The sequence below is a fragment of the Drosophila erecta genome, unplaced genomic scaffold (assembly GCF_003286155.1).
Source record: "Drosophila erecta strain 14021-0224.00,06,07 unplaced genomic scaffold, DereRS2 tig00000393-arrow-arrow-pilon, whole genome shotgun sequence".
In the NCBI taxonomy this organism is placed as follows: Eukaryota; Metazoa; Arthropoda; class Insecta; order Diptera; family Drosophilidae; genus Drosophila; species Drosophila erecta.
Genome location: NW_020825238.1, coordinates 212,623 through 234,972, shown reverse-complemented (window position 1 = coordinate 234,972; position 22,350 = coordinate 212,623). Strand labels below are relative to the sequence as shown.

Here is a 22,350-nt window from a genome sequence, read left to right as displayed (position 1 = left end):
ATCCTAAAACAAAAGGAATAAACTTTAAAATAAAAATAAGAAAAAAGATCAATTCTAAATAATTAAAATCAAGCATTTTTAGAAATTCTGAAATTTAAGTAAAATAAATTCAAGTAAAGTAAATAAATTCAAATATCGTTCTTTAATATTAAATAAAGATATAATAAGTTGGCAAATATCTCCCTTCCGCTTTTTTTGCTCTTTATTCAATGCTTTATAAAAAGTGTTACAGTGATCGGATTTAGTTCAAATATGCGCCGTTTTGTTCGATAATCTGTTTCCATCTAGACGGCAACTTCATAATACCTCCCTCGTAGAAGCCCCCCTCCTTATTTGCGAAGAACTCGGACAGCCACTTTTCACAAGCCTCTTTTGAGTTCAACTTTACACCACCAAGGGCATTCGCCATGGACAGGAACAGGTGGTAATCGCTTGGCGCTATGTCCGGGCTATATGGTGGATGCGATAAAACCTCCCATCCGAGCTCCCTTAGCTTCTGACGAGTCATCAACGAAGTGTGTGGTCTGGCGTTGTCCTGGTGGAACACTACACCCTTCCTGTTGGCCAATTCTGGACGCTTCTGGTCGATCGCCTGCTTCAAGCGGTCCAGTTGTTCGCAGTAGATGGTAGAATTAAGCGTCTGGCCATATGGGAGCAGCTCATAGTGGATGATTCCCTTCCAATCCCACCAAACACACAGCAAAACCTTCCTGGCCGTCAATCCCGGCTTGGCCACTGTTTGGGACGATTCACCGGCCTTCGACCACGACCGTTTTCGCTTGATATTGTCGTATGTGATCCATTTTTCGTTGCCAGTCACCATCCGCTTCAAGAATGGGTCGAGTTCGTTCCGTTTCAGCAGCATATCGCAGGCGTTGATTCGGTCCAGAAGTTTTTTTTGCGTCAAATCATGCGGCACCCAAACATCAAGCTTTTTTTTGTATCCAGCCTTCTGCAAAGCTTTAAAATGGTTTGGTGACTAACTCCCATCTCCTGGGCGATGTCACGAGATGCCACATGCCGGTCTAACTCGATGTATTCCATGATTTGATCGCTATTTGTCGTCACAGGTCTTCCGCCGGCTGGCTTATCCATGGTGTCGTTTTCACCTGCTCTGAATCGTCGAAACCATTCCTCCGCGGTTCGAAGTGATAGAGTACCATCCCCCAAAACACCATTAATCTCACGGAACGTTTCTCTAGCGGATTTGCCTTTAACGAAGGAAAACTTTAAAAGACATGTTTACACGTCTTTAACTGTTGAACGCAATATCCAAAATAATCATGCATAGCGTCGTTTGTAGGTTGTAGGTTATGTCAAGACCTTTCAAATTATGTATAGTATTGCCAGATACGAGCTCTGTAGCGCTTTGTACATAGCCGCGAAATTCAAAAGACAAAAAGGCGGAAGGGAGATATTTGCCAAATTAATATAAGAAAACTAAAATAAAAATAAAAATTAAAATAAATATTAGACAAAAATCAATTTAAAAAGAAATAATAATTGTTAAAATCAAGCATTTTTAGGAAAAAAAACTTCTTTAACTTAACAATTAACAGAAATTACAAATATTACATTTTTTTAAAGATCTTATATAAATCATTATCATACTGCAAAGCAATTGAAACCCACAATATCATTATTTTTTCATTTTTGCCAATTCATCTCACTTATTTTTGCTACTGCCGAACTAAAATTTAAAAAGAAATAATGGCTAATCCAAATAACCTTGTAAGACCCCCCATTTTAAACGCATCTGCAAACCAGCAGCAGAATCAAGTCCTTCCCATCAATATGGCTGGTCCGCAGGATGAAATACGGGTATTGGTACAGAGAATGATAGAGGATAGGTTAAACATAGGGGTCCCTCAATTAGTGGACCAACCAGAAAACATCGAGGTGAATAACATAAACGAGCTGGACAGAATTCCAGATGTAGTAAAGTGCCTTGGGAATTTTCAGGACAAGCAGTAGAATTGAGTTCTTGGTAAAAAAGTGTAGAAAGAATCTTACAAATTTATTCAACAACAGCCGGCTCACCTAGGTACTATGGGATTCTTAACGTCATCAGGAACAAGATCGTGGGAAATCCCGACTCGATTTTAGAATCATATCAAACCCCCTTAAACTGGACGGCTATCTCGAAATGCTTGACGTCTCATTACGCTGACAAACAAGATGTCACTACACTCGAGTACAGGGCAACCAGACGGTATCAGAATTTTATCAACGCGTCTATACTCACTTGTCGCTAATTTTGAATAAAATTGCCTGTATGGAAAAGAGCGGAGATTCAATCTTTTTGCTAAGTCTTATCGAGACAAGGCCTTGGACACCTTTGTTAGAGAACTCAACGGCGACTTACCAAGATTATTGGGATCCAGAGAACCAGATGACTTACCATCGGCTCTCCAGTTATGTGAGAAGTTAGAAAATCAAAAGTTCAGAATCAATTACGCAAATAATAATCAGGCCAATTCGAGAAAATTCAACGGTCCTCCTGGACCAGCACCACCCTTGCCAAGAAGAAACATACAACCAAACTCTCAAACATCTAGGCAACAGTTCTTTCCCCAATTGGCCTATATGCCACAAACTCCTCGATGGGCTTATAACCCACCACAGCAACAACAGCAATATTACAGAAGTTATAACCAACCACAGGGAAACTACTTTTCGGCACCCCATCGGCTCCAAAGCCCCAAGCGCGGCCGGAACCAATGGATATAGATCAAAGTATGCAGACAAGACGCATAAACTACATGAACAAACCTTTTAATGACACCGTAATTAAAAGACCATTGGCACCGCAGACATTTGGACAGACTGACAAAAGACAAAGAAACTTCCATGTGACAACTGAAGACGAACAGCAATACCTGGAAGACGCAGAACAATACGTATCGGAAGTTGAGGGAGCATCAGCTTCCGAATATAGTGAGGCACAAGAATATGATCAAGAGCAAGAGCTAGACAACAACGAACTATTGAAATCCGACATCGTTTTTTAGAGTAACGTCCTCCTCCTTACCGTACATAAACTGTAGAATCGGTGGGCGAGGAATGATCAAAATGCTGATAGACACAGGCTCCAATAAAAATGACATACACCCAAAATATGCAAAAAATCCAAAAAGAAATGAAAAACCTTTCCATGTAAGATCTGTTGGTGGCACCGTTTTAGTGACTCACCACGTAATAGCCAACCCGTTCGGATTCCAAAAAGTAACCTCAATTTTTTTCTCTTGCCAGCACTCGAGTCCTTTGAGGCGCTGATACGAAATTACACAATAAGAGAAATAGGAATAGACATATTTTCAAGACAAGGATTCATAATGATAGCAAACAAATTAAAAATTAAATTAAGTCAACAACCCTCACGAGAAGTAAACAATCTCCGACTAGAAACGCCAATAACACTCAAAAACAAATGATGAAAAAGATCTGCTCAAAATTCCCAAAACTATTCAGTGACCCAAACGAAAAATTAACGTTTACAACAAAAGGGGTACCACCAAATATGAAGGTTCAGTTGCGAATTCAAGGGCGAATTTTTCAAAAAAGAGGTAGAATTCCTGGGATTTTTGATAGCAGACGGTGGAATATAAAACAAATCCAGAAAAAGTAAGAGATAGCGCAGAATTCCCTATTCCCAAGACACTTAAAGACCTTCGATCCTTTTTGGGACTTTCAGGGTTTTATCGGCGTTTCATAAAAGACTACGCAAAACTGGCTAAACCCCTTTCATTCCTTTTAAGAGGGGAGGAGGGCCGAGGCCGAATCTCCAAGACTACCTCAAGCAAAACTGTAATAAGTCTCGATGAGAATGCAATGGACGCTTTTATGAAGCTAAAGAAAACTCTTGCATCTGAGGAAGTTATGTTAATTCACCCTGACTTTAAAAAGGAACTGACAACGGACGCCTCGGACCATGCAAGAAGATAGACCTATAATGTTTATTTCAAGAACTCTGAGTAAAGCCGAGGAGCACTACGCTCCAAACAAAAAGAAGATTTTCACAGACCACGAATCACTCATGTAATCCACAAGTCCCAAAAGTAGGAATGACCAAATGAAGCGCTGGAAAGCAATCCTTGAAGAATATAATCATGCACTTTTACACAAGCCAGGAAAATCAAACGTAGTAGCAGACGCATTAAGTAGACCAACAAACGATGAAATAAACACCGTCACCGCAACAGTCCGCAGTAGTAACAGCTCGCCAGAAAGACTAATTTCAATGGCTACGGAGCCACTTCAAGAATCAAATAATACTGAAAATAGGAAACCAGTCCTCTTATAAATTTGAAATAATTTTTTCAAGCTATCATACCATAGAGGAACCCTCATTCGATGTGGAAAAACTTGTTGAAATCTTAAAAAAACGATTAAACCCTTTTGTTATAAATGGACTTCACTCGAACGAACGCACTTTAGGCCTCCTACAGGAAATATACCGGCAGCATAACTGACCTGACGGACGAAACGGATCAGGAAAATAGAATGATTAACGAACACAAAAGAGCTCTTCGTAGCGCAAAAGAAAATAAACAGCACTTATTAGAAAACTTTTATTTCCCGCAAATGAGAGCTAAAATGGAGAAAATCGTAAAGGAATGCAGCATCTGTAAAGAACACAAATACGAGAGACATCCGAATAAACCCAAAATACAGGGAACACCTATACCCCAATATCCGGGTCATATTGTCCACATCGACCTGTACTTGACCTGTAAACAAGTTGAGAAAAAGGCAGAATAACTCCATAGCTCCATAAGAGATCTTATAGGCAGATCTATAATTAAATGCAACTACTTTATTCACTCTACTACTAAAAGAAAACCAGTCTATCTATTTTTTGGTAGGAAGATAGCAAACGATCCTAGCCTGCAACAAGCAGAAAGGCAAGAAACCATTGAAAAAATAATAAATAAACAGGAGAAAGATTTAGAATTCCACAAAGAAACAAAACACTTTGTAAAAACCTATAAGGCCGAACAAAGGAAACCTATAAGGGAACAAAGCTGTCATCTAGATACAAAAAGGAAATAGTAAAGAGGACAGGAATACAACTGTTTTGACAGAAACAGGAGGAGTTATTTACAAAGGACTAATACAAAACTGAAAACTTAATTTATAGGTTCTTACTGGCTGCATGCACACCTGAAGTACAAATAATTGACTACACCAATTCCGAAATAGTAACTCTGACGACTGAACTAGCAAAAGTACAGACAGGAACTTTTCGATTAATTCATGTGATTGATCTCAAACAATACCAGAACACTCTTGAAAAAATCAACGCCACAGCAAAAATCAAACTAAAATTATATGACCCAATACTACCGTTTATCATGGAGGAAGTTAAGAAATCCCAAACATTAATCGACAATCTAAGAGTTAAGAATAAGAAGAAAAGGCCCATCGAAATTTTAGGTTGCGCATGGAAATGGATCTCCAAATAGCAGGGATTTCGATATAATACAGGAGAAGATTAACGTAGTATTGACAAACAATAATAACCAAGTCATTTTAAACAGAGCCATAATAGAAAAGATAAATAACATTACTCAGGTTACCAATAGCATTACTAACAGTCTAAAATATGAGGGAAATGCACAAAGAGACATGAGCACCACCATTATGTTCCAGACCCAAATGCTAAAGGAAGAAATGCTGAATCTCAACCATGCAGTACAATGGGCCAAAGCCGAAATAACCAGTCCTCTGATATTAGGCGATGAGGAAACTAGACAGATAAAGAAGGTACTAGAAACATATCAAATGCCATATGTCAATTTCGAAGAAGCACTGCATATAGCGGAGATAAGTATAGTGAGCAATGGTCCAATGTTAATATTAGTTTGGCAAATATCTCCCTTCCGCCTTTTTGTCTTTTGAATTTCGCAGCTATGTACAAAGCGCTACAGAGCTCGTATCTGGCAATACTATACATAATTTATATATATAAAGGTCTTGACATAACCTACAAAACGACGCTATGCATGATTAGTTTGGATATTGCGTTCAACAGTTATAGACGTGTAAACATGGAGTTCACTAACGCCGAAATTCGCGATATTTTAAAGTTTTCCTTCGTTAAAGGCAAATCTGCTAGAGAAACGTTCCGTGAGATTAATGGTGTTTTGGGGGATGGTACTCTATCACTTCGAACCGCGGAGGAATGGTTTCGACGATTCAGAGCCGGTGAAAACGACACCATGGATAAGCCAGCCGGCGGAAGACCTGTGACGACAAATACCGATCAAATCATGGAATACATCGAGTTAGACCGGCATGTGGCATCTCGTGACATCGCCCAGGAGATGGGAGTTAGTCACCAAACCATTTTAAACCATCTGCAGAAGGCTGGGTACAAAAAAAAGCTTGATGTTTGGGTGCCGCATGATTTGACGCAAAAAAAACCTTCTGGACCGAATCAACGCCTGCGATATGCTGCTGAAACGGAACGAACTCGACCCATTCTTGAAGCGGATGGTGACTGGCGACGAAAAATGGATCACATACGACAATATCAAGCGAAAACGGTCGTGGTCGAAGGCCGGTGAATCGTCCCAAACAGTGGCCAAGCCGGGATTGACGGCCAGGAAGGTTTTGCTGTGTGTTTGGTGGGATTGGAAGGGAATCATCCACTATGAGCTGCTCCCATATGGCCAGACGCTTAATTCTACCATCTACTGCGAACAACTGGACCGCTTGAAGCAGGCGATCGACCAGAAGCGTCCAGAATTGGCCAACAGGAAGGGTGTAGTGTTCCACCAGGACAACGCCAGACCACACACTTCGTTGATGACTCGTCAGAAGCTACGGGAGCTCGGATGGGAGGTTTTATCGCATCCACCATATAGCCCGGACATAGCGCCAAGTGATTACCACCTGTTCATGGCGAATGCCCTTGGTGGTGTAAAGTTGAACTCAAAAGAGGCTTGTGAAAAGTGGCTGTCCGAGTTCTTCGCAAATAAGGAGGGGGGCTTCTACGAGGGAGGTATTATGAAGTTGCCGTCTAGATGGAAACAGATTATCGAACAAAACGGCGCATATTTGAACTAAATCCGATCACTGTAACACTTTTTATAAATCATTGAATAAAGTGCAAAAAGGCGGAAGGGAGATTTTTGCCAAACTATTATACGTCAATGTTAATTCCTATAACAAATTCCGAACTTTGCAGCAAGATATTGATTAAGCCAGTTAGAATCGAACAATATGTCAATAAAATAGAAAACGAAAATATAATTAAATGTAAGGAAAAACTTTTCTCAAAAATTGTAAGCTGTAATAAATACAATGAAATAACCATCTGTAAGCATAGAAGTATAAGAGAACTAAGCAATTCGCCCTGCCTACCAAACTTACTAAAAGGGAAACCTGCCAACTGCACCAGGACAAATAAGCAATACGTCACACAGATGGAAGAGTTACTACTAGGGACCATCCTGCTGAACAGCTTCACGGGCACAATAAATATTGACGGGACGTCCACCAACCTCAAAGGTACGTTCCTCGTAACCTACAACAATTCCACCATAGAAGCAAAGGGTCAAAAATTCGAAGCAAAAGATGCCGTCTACGCCAAGGCAATGCCAGCAATCTTGCAAACTGAAGTGGCCATCACACAAGTCGAAGAGAAATTATCATTGGAGCTGATGAATGAATTAAATGCCAAAAACATTAAGACGATAAGTTTATTGAAGAAGACATCACACCTGGTCGACATATCTTTTGGAGGCGTAATTACCATCATTATCGTCTTGGCCCTAATCGGAATCACCAACAACATTGCCGAAACTTTTGTCATAATCAACGTACCCGACCAGAACGAACAGGGACGTTCGTTTTTGAAGGTGGAAGAGTTAACACCACAAATGTTTGGATAAGAACATTTGGAGCTGCACGCGTATCCGCTTACGCAACACTCGTGGGGTCGAACGAGCGTCCGGTTGCGGAACATTCGTTGCACCTGCACAACATAAATGTGCAGACGTAGCGTCTGCCCAATTTCCGTGAGCAGAGCACCACTGACGTCAGCAGCATTGGTGGGCAGGCGAAGTTAGGTAGGGACAAATTTGTGAAACTAAAATCAGTTCTGTTTTTGCAATGAATGAATAAAAACCTTATGGTCACAAAACCAAATAAAGATATATATTTTTTTATTAATTGGAACAATCCAGCCCAAGTGCACGCGTAACACGAGCGTCCACTTGAAGGCCAAAATGCATAATTGCTTAGTCAGCATTCCCACGCTGATCGCCGCATATGTGTGCCTACAGCACTCCCCCTCCTCAAGCGCCGGCGTTCGGCGACAATTCATATATATGCATATAAGCGTCGCTTATATTCATTCATTCATATATATGCATATAAGCGTCGCTTATACGCCGGCAGCGCTGCTCCTCGAATTATGCTAAGAAACCTTTGTATGGAGAACTCGAAGAACATTGACAAATTTACTTTGAACGGAGCGGGACCTTCCCTGCTCCATAAATAATGAAACTAAACAGACTAAATGCTGCCTTTTCATCAAATATAATACAACGTATAATACATGGCGATCCTGCGATATATGGCGATATAATACATGGCGACCGTCACAGGACAGCCGACGTTGGAAATAAAAAAAAAAAAAAAAGGAAAATAAATCTGAGTGAGTAGAGCAAAAGTAGAAAGCGCTGTGGTGTACTACAAAAATTAAAAAAAGAATAGCACACCTCAAGTGGCTATTGTACACACAAAATCCATCACCAGCGTGGTCAACAGCTCTAAAATTGCAGGCTGAGCTAGACCATTTGCTGTATTTAAAAAAAAAATTTCCCAAAAATCCAAACGCTCACTCAGATATAAAAATTTTAAAACAAATTAATGAGAAATAAACACCACCCAAAGCCAAGAAGCTGCCCGAACTGAGGAAGAGATGCCCACCAGACTGCGAGGGACCACTTTGGAACATAAATTGTAACTATACCTGTGCGGAGACCGGCACCGGTACCGCCTGAGCCCATAGGCCCAGGACAACTGCAGCCGAAAACAAGTGCGGGAGGCACCCCGCCACCTGAACCTTCGAAGGAGAGTCGGCGTGCCAGGCCTGCGACGTCCAGCTGGCGCAAGGAGGAGCTGCAGCCTGAAATATTTTTTTTGTTGCCCTGCGTGGCACACCACCCTGATGCACTGCGCTGCATATTAGTATTACACGAAATATTGTAACATTGAGCGGAACTTTTTCTACCCGATGAGAAGAATGGCCCCCCAATTAGGCAGGAAAATGTAACTATAAAAAAAAATTTTAAAACAAATTAAATAGAATGCAAAAAAAAATAAAAAATAATAAAATAAATAAATAAGGCAATTGTTTGCCTAAAAAATTTTTAAAAATAGAATTCATAAAATACATGTGAATTGCTAAAGAGAAGCAATCAAATTGAAAATAAAAAAAAAAATTTTTAGAATTCATTAAAAAAATGTTAAACTATTATAAAATGTAAATTTATAACAAAATTAGTAAATAAAGAGAGAGCATAATGATAGTAAACCAGTCAAATATTAAACGAATGTACGAATCTTAATATTATATAAATATTAGCAACGCGATACCAAAGTTAGATCCACCGATTTTCGAACATCCAGATATTCCCATAATGTTGGATGATTATTTTAAAATTGCGGACTCCACCGCTAATGTAATAAATACAGTCGAGGTATCACAGCCCGAATTGAAAACTATTACAATTCTCCTCATAATAATAGTAGTATTATTATGTGCAGGACTTTTAACAAAACTTTATAAGTTGCACAATAGGTGCCTCAAGAAAAAATACTCGAGTAGGGCAAATGATTTAGAGAAGACCTAAATTTATAAAGCTAAAGCAATAAATATTAAAAAAATAATAATAATATAATGTCCGCGATACTACTTGAAAAACAAATAAAATGAATAAGAATGGAAAAAATTCCGTACCATCTTTTAGATATTAAAAACATGTTCGATAAATCTTTTAAGTCATTAGCGCAACGACTGTTAATAAACACGCTAGAGTATTAGCAGAATGCTTTAATGAAGCATGAAAATAAGAGAAACTTAAAAAGTAAGGACTGGTCAGTGGTATCAAAAGTATTAATCAGATTTCTATTAAACTTAATTTCAATAAAAGGAAAATACAATTTGAAAATTGATATCCCAACAATATTAAACACCTCTTTAAAAATCGAGACAGTTGAAAAACCTGAATCGATAGACCAGCAAGAGACCTACTCGGAAGACAATTCAGATACCGAAATCGAGGAGAAGGATCTAAACGATCTAACCATTCCAGCGGTCCTAACAATACCACCAACAAAGGAAGAGTCAGACGAATCTTTTTCATAAATAGGTTTACTAGACAGAATAGAAACCATCATAATAGAGAAAAAAGCAAGCAACAATACCACAATGGCACAAACAAATATTGACCTTATTAATACCGCATCTAAGCTTATACCAGTTTTTGATGGTAAAGCCGAAAATTTAAGAAGTTTCATAGATGCATTGGAAATAATTCAGTCAATAAAAGGCGAACACGAACAATTAGCTAATTCAATAATAATAACAAATCTAAAGGGAGTAGCCAGAAATTTGATCGGAAATGAAACTTCTATTACTGAAGTTATTTATCGATTAAAGAACAATGTCAAGAGCTAACTGTTAAAGTATTGTCAGCCAAACTGATGAACTTACAGCAACGTAGTAAAGCTGCCAACCAATACACAACAGAGGTTGAGCAGCTGACAAAAGCTTTGGAGGGTGCATATAATTATAACAGATGGTTTACCCATGGAGTTAGCCAGAAGTTATTCAACTCAGCACACAGTTAAAGCAATCACTAAAAACTGCGCAATAGATAAGGTTAAACTTATCATGCAACCTGGTACCTTCCATACAAAGAATGATGCCATATCAAAATTTGTAAATAGTTGCACAGAAGCAACTGCACAGTCAAATTCTGTTCTTTATTATAACAATTACTCACAGCGTGGTAGAGGCCGTGGTCGTGGAAACTTCAGAGGTAACTCTCGTAACAATTACCATTATCACAACAACCACAATAAATAAGAGGTCAATATAGAGGCCGTGGCAAAATAACAACTATCAAGGAAATGTAAGAGTAGCCCAAAATAATTCGGGAAAGTATGAACAACCTTTAGCTACTCAACAATAAATAATTACTAGGTTCACACAATTAATCTTAGCCAAAACATATTTGTTAATTTTGTCAATGTAGAAACAAATAAAAAACTTATCTTTCTAATAGACACAGGTGCAGATATTTCCCTTCTAAAAGAAAATTCTGATATCTTCAGTGATATACAAGAAAACAATAAAATTAATATCCAAGGAATAGGACAAGAATTAATTCAATCCAAAGGATTAATTTCAATTGAGTTACAGACAGATGATTACATAATTCCACACGATTTTCATATAGTAGATCCACATTTCTTAATCCCATGTGATGGAATATTTCATAAAAAAAAATATTTCAGGCATTGATTTCATAAAAAAATTCAATTGCCAATTAGATTTTATTTAAACAGAAGATTGGCTCAAGATGAGACCAAATAATTTGAATTTCCCAATTTATGTTCCAATAACATACAGTTCTGGTAATAACTCAATAATGCTACCAGAAAGATCTCAGGTTGTCCGAAAAATACAAATATGTCCTCATATGAAGATAGTATTTTAATACCAAACCAGGAAATCCAAAATCGCATTTATGTTGCAAACACAGTTGCAACAACCAAAAATGCATTTGTCCGATTACTAAATACAACTAGTAAAGATCAGATAGTAAATATAAAAGATTTAAAATATGAATCACTTTCGAACCAACTATGAAGCAAGAGAAAAAACTGTCATATCTAAATTATCAAAAAATTTTCCACTCCTATTCAAATCCACACTAATAGATTTATGCACAAAATATAGTGATGTATTCGGACTTGAAACCGAATCGTTTACAACAAATAATTTCTACAAACAAAAGCTAAGATTAACAGATGATGAAACAGTATATATTAAAAATTATATAAATCCACAGTCAGATTGACGAAATTCAAGCACAGGTAGAAAAATTAATTGATAACAAAAGAGTCGAACTGTCTGTATCACCATATTACAGCCCACTTTTGCTAGTTCCGAAGAAATCTCTTCCCGGTTCTGACAAGAAAAAATGGCGATTAGTAATTGACTATCGTCAGATTAATAAAAAACTGTTGTCCGATAAATTCCCACTGCCTAGATCAACTAGGTAGAGAAAAATTGTTTTCATGCCTAGACTTAATGTCAGGTTTTCATCCAATTGAACTCAAAGAAAGTTTAATAGATATATAACGTCTTTTTCAATGGCTCATATCGCTTCACGCGATTACCGCGATGGCTCATATCGCTTCACGCGATTACCATTCGGTCTAAAAATAACACCAAATTCATTCCAGAGTATTATGACTATAGCTTTCTCCGGACTTGAACCTTCGAAAGCATTCCTGTATATGGATGATTTAATAGTTATTGGTTGTTCCGAAAAACGTATGCTTAAAAACTTAACTGATGTTTTTGAGAAATGTAGGAAATATAACCTAAAGCTACATCCAGAAAAATGTTCATTTTTCGGGCATGAAGTCACATTTTTGGGACACAAATGCACAGATCAAAGAATCTTGCTAGATGACAAAAAATATGACGTCATCAGAAATTATCCAGTCCCACATGATGCGGACATTGCTAGACGATTTGTGACATTTTGCAATTACACGTTTTATACAGAATTTTGGCGAATATTCTCGTCACATAACAAGATTATGTAAAAAAGGTGTGCAATTCGAATATACAGCTAAATGCCAACATGCCTTCAAACATCTCAAATCGGCACTAGTTAATCCAAATTTATTAGAATACCCAAATTTCAGCAAAGAATCAAGAGCGTTTACCAAGGGTGAAAGTAACAAAAGCACAAAAGAACAAGAATTGGCAGCAATTCATTGGGCAATAACTCATTTCAGACCATATATTTATGGTAGACATTTCACTGTCAAACCAGACCACAGACCACTTACCTACCTGTTCTCTATGATAAATCCGAGCTCTAGACTAACTTGTATTAGACTTGAATTAGAGGAGTATAATTTTACAGTTGAGTATCTAAAGGGGAAATATAAATATGTAGCTGATGCGTTATCGAGAATAACCATCAAATAACTACAAGAAATCACAAGAAATATAAAGAAAGTCACTACAAGATATCAAAGTAGACAAAAATCCTGCGCAGGACGAAATAGAATTGCCTAAGCAATCTATAGAAAAAGCTTCAAATCCCAACGTATATGAAGTCATCAAAAATGACGAAGTACGTAAAGTAATGACCTTGCACATAAAAAATATGCTATGTTTCTTTAAACATGGTAAGAATATTATTACAAGATATGATGTTACCGATTTTTATACTAATGGAATCCTCTACTTAAATTTTTAAATTTTTCCAAAGGCTTGAAATGCAAGCCGGTATAAATGAAATCAGCCAACTCAAAGTGGCACCGTGGGAAAATATCTTTGAACATGTTTCAATTGATAATTTTAAAATAATGGCAATAAAACACTAAATTCATTTAGAGTAGTTTCCATACCAGTCGCAAACAAAAGCGCAAATACTTTCGCTAAAGCTATTTATGAATCTTTTATTCTAAAGTACGGTCCAATGAAGACGTTCATTACGGACATGGGAACAGAATATAAGAATTTAGTTATAAATTATTTGTCCAAATATCTTAAAATAAGAAATATAACATCAACTGCACACCATCACCAGAGTGTTGGAACAGTCGAAAGAAGTCACCGAACTTTCAATGTATTAGTTTGGCAAATATCTCCCTTCCGCCTTTTTGTCTTTTGAATTTCGCGACTATGTACAAAGCGCTCGTATCTGGCAATACTATACATAATTTATATATATAAAGGTCTTGACATAACCTACAAAACGACGCTATGCATGATTAGTTTGGATATTGCGTTCAACAGTTATAGACGTGTAAACATGGAGTTCACTAACGCCGAAATTCGCGCTATTTTAAAGTTTTCCTTCGTTAAAGGCAAATCCGCTAGAGAAACGTTCCGTGAGATTGTTGGTGTTTTGGGGGATGGTACTCTATCACTTCGAACCGCGGAGGAATGGTTTCGACGATTCAGAGCCGGTGAAAACGACACCATAGATAAGCCAGCCGGCGGAAGACCTGTGACGACAAATACCGATCAAATCATGGAATACATCGAGTTAGACCGGCATGTGGCATCTCGTGACATCGCCCAGGATATGGGAGTTAGTCACCAAACTATTTTAAACCATCTGCAGAAGGCTGGATACAAAAAAAAGCTTGATGTTTGGGTGCCGCATGATTTGTCGCAAAATGCCTTCTGGACCGAATCAACGCCTGCGATACGCTGCTGAAACGGAACGAACTCGACCCATTCTTGAAGCGGATGGTGACTGGCGACGAAAAATGGATCACATACGACAATATCAAGCGAAAACGGTCGTGGTCGAAGGCCTGTGAATCGTCCCAAACAGTGGCCAAGCCGGGATTGACGGCCAGGAAGGTTTTGCTGTGTGTTTGGTGGGATTGGAAGGGAATCATCCACTATGAGCTGCTCCCATATGGCCAGACGCTTAATTCTACCATCTGCGAACAACTGGACCGCTTGAAGAAGGCGATCGACCAGAAGCGTCCAGAATTGGCCAACAGGAAGGGTGTAGTGTTCCACCAGGACAACGCCACCACACACTTCGTGATGACTTCATAAAGACAGATTAAAAATTTTTGTTTCATAAATATTTATATTAGTATGATTATACATAGACATAAAAATATTACAACAAAAAAAAAATTTACATATAAAAATATACAAATTAAACCAAATACGTTTGTATTATTAAATGGTTCTTTTATTAGAGCCAACTGCTCTGAGTTCTGGTCTGTTACGAACTAAATACAAATCAAATTTATTATGGCCGCCAAGGACTCAGCAGAGTCCTTACAGAGGGTCCTTACAGAGAGTAATTTTTTCGGTATATGATACCAGGTAAGTTCTGATATTATCCGGCTTATTCCCTTTTCGTCGGTGATATTTATCGTTACAAGTGTCCAGGCTGGGTGTTGCAATGGGCGACCATGCCAGAGATGAGTTGTTGTGCGCAGGTTGGCGCTTTCGATCTCCTGCAGAAGGTGGTTCCCGCTGATACATTGCAGTCCTTGACGGCGAAGGTTTCCGTCCCGCAATCCGCGACCGTGCTACAGTCCTCGAAATCTAAGATTCTATTTTCATGCTGCACCGGGAATATTCTTATTTTTCTACAAGTTAACAAAGGCTTCGGAAATTTTATTAATAAGTACAATAGGTCTCGATTTTGAAAAGTTTTTTAGCTACCTCTAAAATATCTGGCACGCTAACGTTTGTGGGATGTTCACTTTCAATCTCCTTTACGTCAACGTCATTCAAGATTATTGGACTTATTGCGTTTAATTTGGAAAGGGTGATTGCAAGTATTAAATTTTCAAGTTCTTGAATTACAACACGGTTTTTTGCCAAAATCGTCTCGTACAAATGTTCTGTGTCTAAGTTGTCCGATTTTAAAATAGAATTCATGGATGAGGTCAGTGTGGTTAATTGCAATTGTATTTTGTCGTTTATTTCTATCTGTCCGTTTACCGAGTCCGTTAGCTGTCCCTGTCTAAGCGTCACCTGGTCCCAGTCGTCAGAGTCAGGTGTCCCCGCTATTGCTTTCAAAGCAGTCCCTATGAAATTAAGACTACGGGCATGTCGGTGACGCACCTTTAGTATGTCCAGAAGAGTCTCTATTCGTTCCAAGTCCGTTTCAAGTACCCGCCTCATGTTCTCCTTTACGAAGAAGTCCATCGCGTGTTTCGTCTCGTCCGCGTAAGTCTCGTACGATGTAACGTTCGTTGTATGTCCCATGTAACTGTACTCGTCCCATAAAGTAACGTCTCCGTCCATTATTGGTATGTGGTTAGCGTGTGAGTATTCGTTTAGTTTTATGGTCCAGGAGGGAGTTGTCAGTAGGACTAACGGGAGTAGCAAGTTTCCTAACCTAAGTGCGAAAAATATAAAATATAGAGAGTAACAAACGTCACTAAAGTATAAAAAGGTGATAATATAAAAAAATGTATAAAAAATATAAAATTAAATTGGGCAGCCTCTTACCGAAGGTTGTCCTTATGGACCACCATCCCTTTAATAAGCACTGTCGTGCCCAGATCAGCCTCAATGACCTCTTCTGAGCAGAGTGGCGTTAATTTGGTACCCAGGCGTCTGTTGGTTTTTAACCAGACTTTTTCGCCTACTTGGTACTGCTTATTGCCTTTGTGTGCATTTGAGTACCTAAGTGTTTTCTCTTGAGCCTCTTTGATTTTGTCTCTTATTGTGCCCGCAAGATCCGATGGAATAGCGTGAACTATTTCATGAGGCTTTTTATTTGTAACCGAGTGGACAGTTCTGTTATATTCTATTGTTGCGAATAGAATAAGGTCGGTCGCCTCGGTTATGTTTTGATCTATCTTGATGCACCGTGCGATTTCCGCTAGGGTGTTATGAAATCTCTCAACTTGGCCATTAGATGTGCTGTGCAACGGGGGCGCATTTGAGACCTGTATACCATACCTATTTTCTAGGATGTGTAGTGTAACGTAGTTCGATAGATTTTTAACTAGATGGTCTTTTATTAGTGGGTGGTAATTACTAATAAAGAGGACCTTGTACTTCCTTCGCTAGGGATGCGCACTCTTGCTATGCTCGGGTCTAGCTCGCCGTAGGTCGGGGTTCTTTTAGCTTAGGATAGTACGAAACGCTACTACATTTTAATAAGTGCGTCTTACTCATAAACAATATTCAAAACTGGATTATCGATTAGAAAAAAGAAATGCCTTTATATTGATACTAATGATACACGCCGACACGTGTGAAGATAAGCTACAGATTCTGATAAGTATTGGGAATTTTGGATGTTAATGATTCCCTAAGTCTTTACCCTCCCTACCATGACAACGCTACTTAAAATATTTACATTGTCCCTTGGCCAAGTTCAAAATAACTCTACCACATATTTAAGAAAGTGTTCAACATAAGTACTCGACAAACCATTAAATCTATTTATTCACAATTCATCATTTTTCAATATATCTTCAATCACATTTCCATTTATATAAATTCAGTTTAGTAAACGTTTCCATTAAGTCTCTTTTACAAACTAACAATATTTTTATCTACGCATAATTATCCTAGTCATTCTCTAACTCTTCATTTTTGTTTATATTCAATGGGTAAAATAAAGTATATAAAAGTAAAGTACAATGCAAATATATATAAGTAATTGAATATAAAATTAGCAAATATAGTTACATAATCTTTAATCAAATGCAGATCTTATTTTAATTAGACGTTCGAGTGGCATTTTGTTAGAATTTTAGTATAGGTAATGCAAAATAAGATTTATATCATTGTTGTTTGTAGTACTCACGACCTTAAATATCCACTCCATGATGTGCGTAAAGTTGGGCCCAAGTTCACGTTGACATTGTCGAGCTGTAGGTCAAACTTTAAAGGTTCTAAGTTAAATTCCTATTCAAATGCCAAAAGTTCCGTCAATCTGCGAGTATTTAATTCATTATAAATCGCAATACAAAAGAAAATCGAGAATCAAAACAAAACACGAAATATAACTGCAGTGATGCAGCGATAAGACCTTAGGAAACCGCTGGCTGCTACGCTGCGCTGCGATAAGACGAAATCACAAAGTTGGACCTCCGTTGGTCATAGAAGATGATCTTCACTGCGTGACGATGATGATGTTCAAATGTAATTAAATCTGCTCCGGTCGTCTAAACTTCTGCATAGCTGAATAATCTGCACGAGCTCTAGCCTTCCAATATATTTGGCCAGTTATCATTCGGCAGGTGGCCGGTTGCGTAACTTGTTGGCTGAAGGTTATGTCGCCTCGTGGCTTCTTCTTGGAGCGACGGGATTTAAACCATGAGCTGATGCGGGGGTCGACGAGACGGGGGGGGGGGGGGGGGGGGGGGGGGTAGTCGGCTGTAGAGCAATCAAATGCTCTTATATAGACCGGGCCTTCCTTACGCCTTGGGGTCGAATCTCGTTGCCACTTTCACACGAATCGAACACGGAAATTTATTGAAATATCCCAACTCTTGTTCTTATGAGATTGCATATATATATAACTAAATTATATTTCCACGTGTATGCGAAGTTTAAATGGGCAGCGTCAAAAATTGTGAGCGTTCGCCACGAAGTTTTATCCGATAATCATCTAAGCTCTGGGGAAGCTGCATGCTGGTGGTCGCTGTTACAGCTTTTCTTTCCCTAACTGTATAATCGTACGATCATATTCTGTCCTGATTGGTCTAAGACAATTCTCTCGCTTTTTGTTTTACACAAAAGCTGCTATAATTTAGGGCGAGGGTGTCTTGAAGAGTTTTTGCAGTGTAAAGTTAAGTTGGTCACTACAGATGGTTCGTATGGTTTGTGAGTTGATAGACCTTTCATTGTCGCAGTAAACTGTTTTTATTTTGGGGAACAGATTTATTAGTTGTAGTATCGGAGTTTTGATATCTACGATTGCTCTTAAATCGATTTGTTGAACTATAGCGAATTTTGAAAACTTGTCTATACAAGTTAGAAAATTCTTTTGATCAGTTGAAAATATATCTATGTGGATAATTTCCCCAGTATAACCGGTAGTTGGTGTTTCCGCTATGGTTTGTTGCACTGGGTGACGATTGTATAAGGTTGTGAAATATCCCCTTCCGCCCTTTTTGTCTTTTGAATTTCGCGGCTATGTACAAAGCGCTACAGCTCATATCTGGCAATACTATACATAATTTGAAAGGTCTTGACATAACCTACAAAACGACACTATGCATGATTTGGATATTGCGTTCAACAGTTATAGACGTGTAAACATGGAGTTCACTGACGCCGAAATTCGCGCTATTTTAAAGTTTTCCTTCGTTAAAGGCAAATCCGCTAGAGAAACGTTCCGTGAGATTAATGGTGTTTTTTTTCTGGGATGGTACTCTATCACTTCGAACCGCGGAGGAATGGTTTCGACGATTCAGAGCCGGTGAAAACGACACCATGGATAAGCCAGCCGGCGGAAGACCTGTGACGACAAATACCGATCAAATCATGGAGTACATCGAAACCATTTTAAACCATCTGCAGAAGGCTCGATACAAAAAAAAGCTTGATGTTTGGGTGCCGCAAGATTTGACGCAAAAAAACCTTCTGGACCGAATCAACGCCTGCGATATGCTGCTGAAACGGAACGAACTCGACCCATTCTTAAAGCGGATGGTGACTGGCGACGAAAAATGGATCACATACGACAATATCAAGCGAAAACGGTCGTGGTCGAAGGCCGGTGAATCGTCCCAAACAGTGGCCAAGCCGGGATTGACGGCCAGGAAGGTTTTGCTGTGTGTTTGGTGGGATTGGAAGGGAATCATCCACTATGAGCTGCTCCCATATGGCCAGACGCTTAATTCTACCATCTACTGCGAACAACTGGACCGCTTGAAGCAGGCGATCGACCAGAAGCGTCCAGAATTGGCCAACAGGAAGGGTGTAGTGTTCCACCAGGACAACGCTACCACACACTTCGTTGATGACTCGTCAGAAGCTACGGGAGCTCGGATGGGAGTTTTTATCGCATCCACCATATAGCCCGGACATAGCGCCAAGTGATTACCATCTGTTCCTGTTCATGGCGAATGCCCTTGGTGGTGTAAAGTTGAACTCAAAAGAGGCTTGTGAAAAGTGGCTGTCCGAGTTCTTCGCAAATAAGGAGGGGGGCTTCTACGAGGGAGATATTATGAAGTTGCCGTCTAGATGGAAACAGATTATCGAACAAAACGGCGCATATTTGAACTAAATCCGATCACTGTAACACTTTTTATAAAGCATTGAATAAAGATCAAAAAAGCGAAAGGGAGATATTTGACAACCTATTATTTTGCTTTGGAACACGTTCTGCAATTTGCGGTGATTTCTGCCGCTAGCTGGACCTTTTTGGGGAAAAAGTAGTCACGAAGGACCTGTTTTACGTTTTCCTGTCCTGCTCTATGGCCTCTATTGTGTTCCGTGGTCATAATTTCCCTTTGTTCGGTACTGTTTGTTATATCAATGAACAAGCTTTTACAATGTCTAAATGTCTTTGAGGGAAAAGCGACGTTTAAATCGTGCTGAATGAAGGCGAGTATAGGTAGCTCGCAGTGGATTGCATTGACGACATCAATTTTTACTAAATCTTTTAGTGAGCGAAGCAATGTTGTGCGGTCTGTAAATCGCACAATGTGACGCGTTTTGATTTAAAAAGGATGATTGACTTTATAGACGGGAAATCCGCCTGTTCGATCACTATTTGGTTCCTGAAACAGCTTACAGGTTTTTCTGTTGACTGTACAGTGTAGGTCAACGACTCCTCGCTGTGGATAGTAGCGATGTCGGAGTGTGCATCATTATCTAAAGCATTTACGTTTGCCGCGACAAGGCGTCGGCTACGTGGTTTTCTTTTCCCGGCTTGTAGAACACTTGTGCAAAATGTTCATCAACAAACGCTTTCCACCTTTTGAGCCTGGGATTCCGATTTTTATCCGACATTGAACCGGTCAGTGGTTGATGGTTGGTGAAGATGTTTAACTTCTTTACGCCATATAAATAGTTTCTGAGATTTTGAAGTGCCCATACTATTGCTAGTAGTTCTCGTTCATTTGCCATTGAAATCTCGGTTCCGCGTAACGTGCGAGAAATCATGGTGATCGGAGGACCTTTCTGTGAAAGAACACCCCCTAGGCCGACTCCAGAGGCGTCAATGATGAAGTCAAATGGCTGAGTGAAATCTGGGTATGCCAACATGACATTTGCCAACATGACATTTGCCAACATTTCGAATGAATTTCGCTGCTCATTGGTCAGTTCCAGTTTGACTTTCTTTGAGTGGTTTGCACCAATTTTTCCGTTGTCACCTTTTAGAATATTCGTCAGAGGCCTTGCGATGCTAGCAAATCCCTTTCTGAAACATCTATAATAACCTGAGTCTGAACAATGTGGATGGGGGTTGAAATTCTTTTATAGCCTTAACCTTTTCAGGTGAAGTTTTAATTCCCCCTCGGGACACTTTGAATACCATGCCTGCATCGCACAAAGTTTTTAGAACCGTGTTTATATCGTTGACATGACTCTCCATTGTTTGGGAGAAAATGATTACGTCATCGACGTAGACATAGCAAGTTTTACCGATGTGTTCTCTCAGAACATCATCTATGGCCCGTTGGAAATACTAGAGGCATTTTTTAAACCAAAGGGAAGTCTGCAGAATTCATACTTCCCGTTGTTGACCGAAAAAGCTGTCTTTTCTCGATCGCGTTCCGCGAGCTCAATTTGATGGAAGCCCGACTTCAGATCAAGAGTCGTGAAGTACTGAGCTTTTCCAATGTTCGACACTATGGTCGATATGGATGGTATAGGATACTTGTCATCAATTGTTTTCTGATTCAGGTTCCTGAAGTCAATAACGAGACGTTTCCTCCTATGACCTTCTTCGTCAAAACCCTTCTTATCAACAACCCAAATTGGGTTATTGTAAGGCGACCGGGATGGCCTTATTATTCCGTCTGCTAGAAGTTGTTTAACCTTCGTATTGACGAAATCGGCTACACCCATCGCTACTTTAAAGGTTCTAAGTTAAATTCCTATTCAAATGCCAAAAGTTCCGTCAATCTGCGAGTATTTAATTCATTATAAATCGCAATACAAAAGAAAATCGAGAATCAAAACAAAACACGAAATATAACTGCAGTGATGCAGCGATAAGACCTTAGGAAACCGCTGGCTGCTACGCTGCGCTGCGATAAGACGAAATCACAAAGTTGGACCTCCGTTGGTCATAGAAGATGATCTTCACTGCGTGACGATGATGATGTTCAAATGTAATTAAATCTGCTCCGGTCGTCTAAACTTCTGCATAGCTGAATAATCTGCACGAGCTCTAGCCTTCCAATATATTTGGCCAGTTATCATTCGGCAGGTGGCCGGTTGCGTAACTTGTTGGCTGAAGGTTATGTCGCCTCGTGGCTTCTTCTTGGAGCGACGGGATTTAAACCATGAGCTGATGCGGGGGTCGACGAGACGGGGGGGGGGGGGGTAGTCGGCTGTAGAGCAATCAAATGCTCTTATATAGACCGGGCCTTCCTTACGCCTTGGGGTCGAATCTCGTT

At 39.3% G+C, this 22,350-nt stretch overlaps 1 protein-coding gene across 1 annotated transcript in view; it reads right to left on the bottom strand.

Moving 5' to 3' along the window:
• LOC26526449 (thyrostimulin alpha-2 subunit) overlaps positions 1–22,350 on the bottom strand; it is a 74,592-nt gene that overhangs the window by 37,391 nt on the left and 14,851 nt on the right. The gene's annotated exons all lie outside the window — the stretch shown is intronic.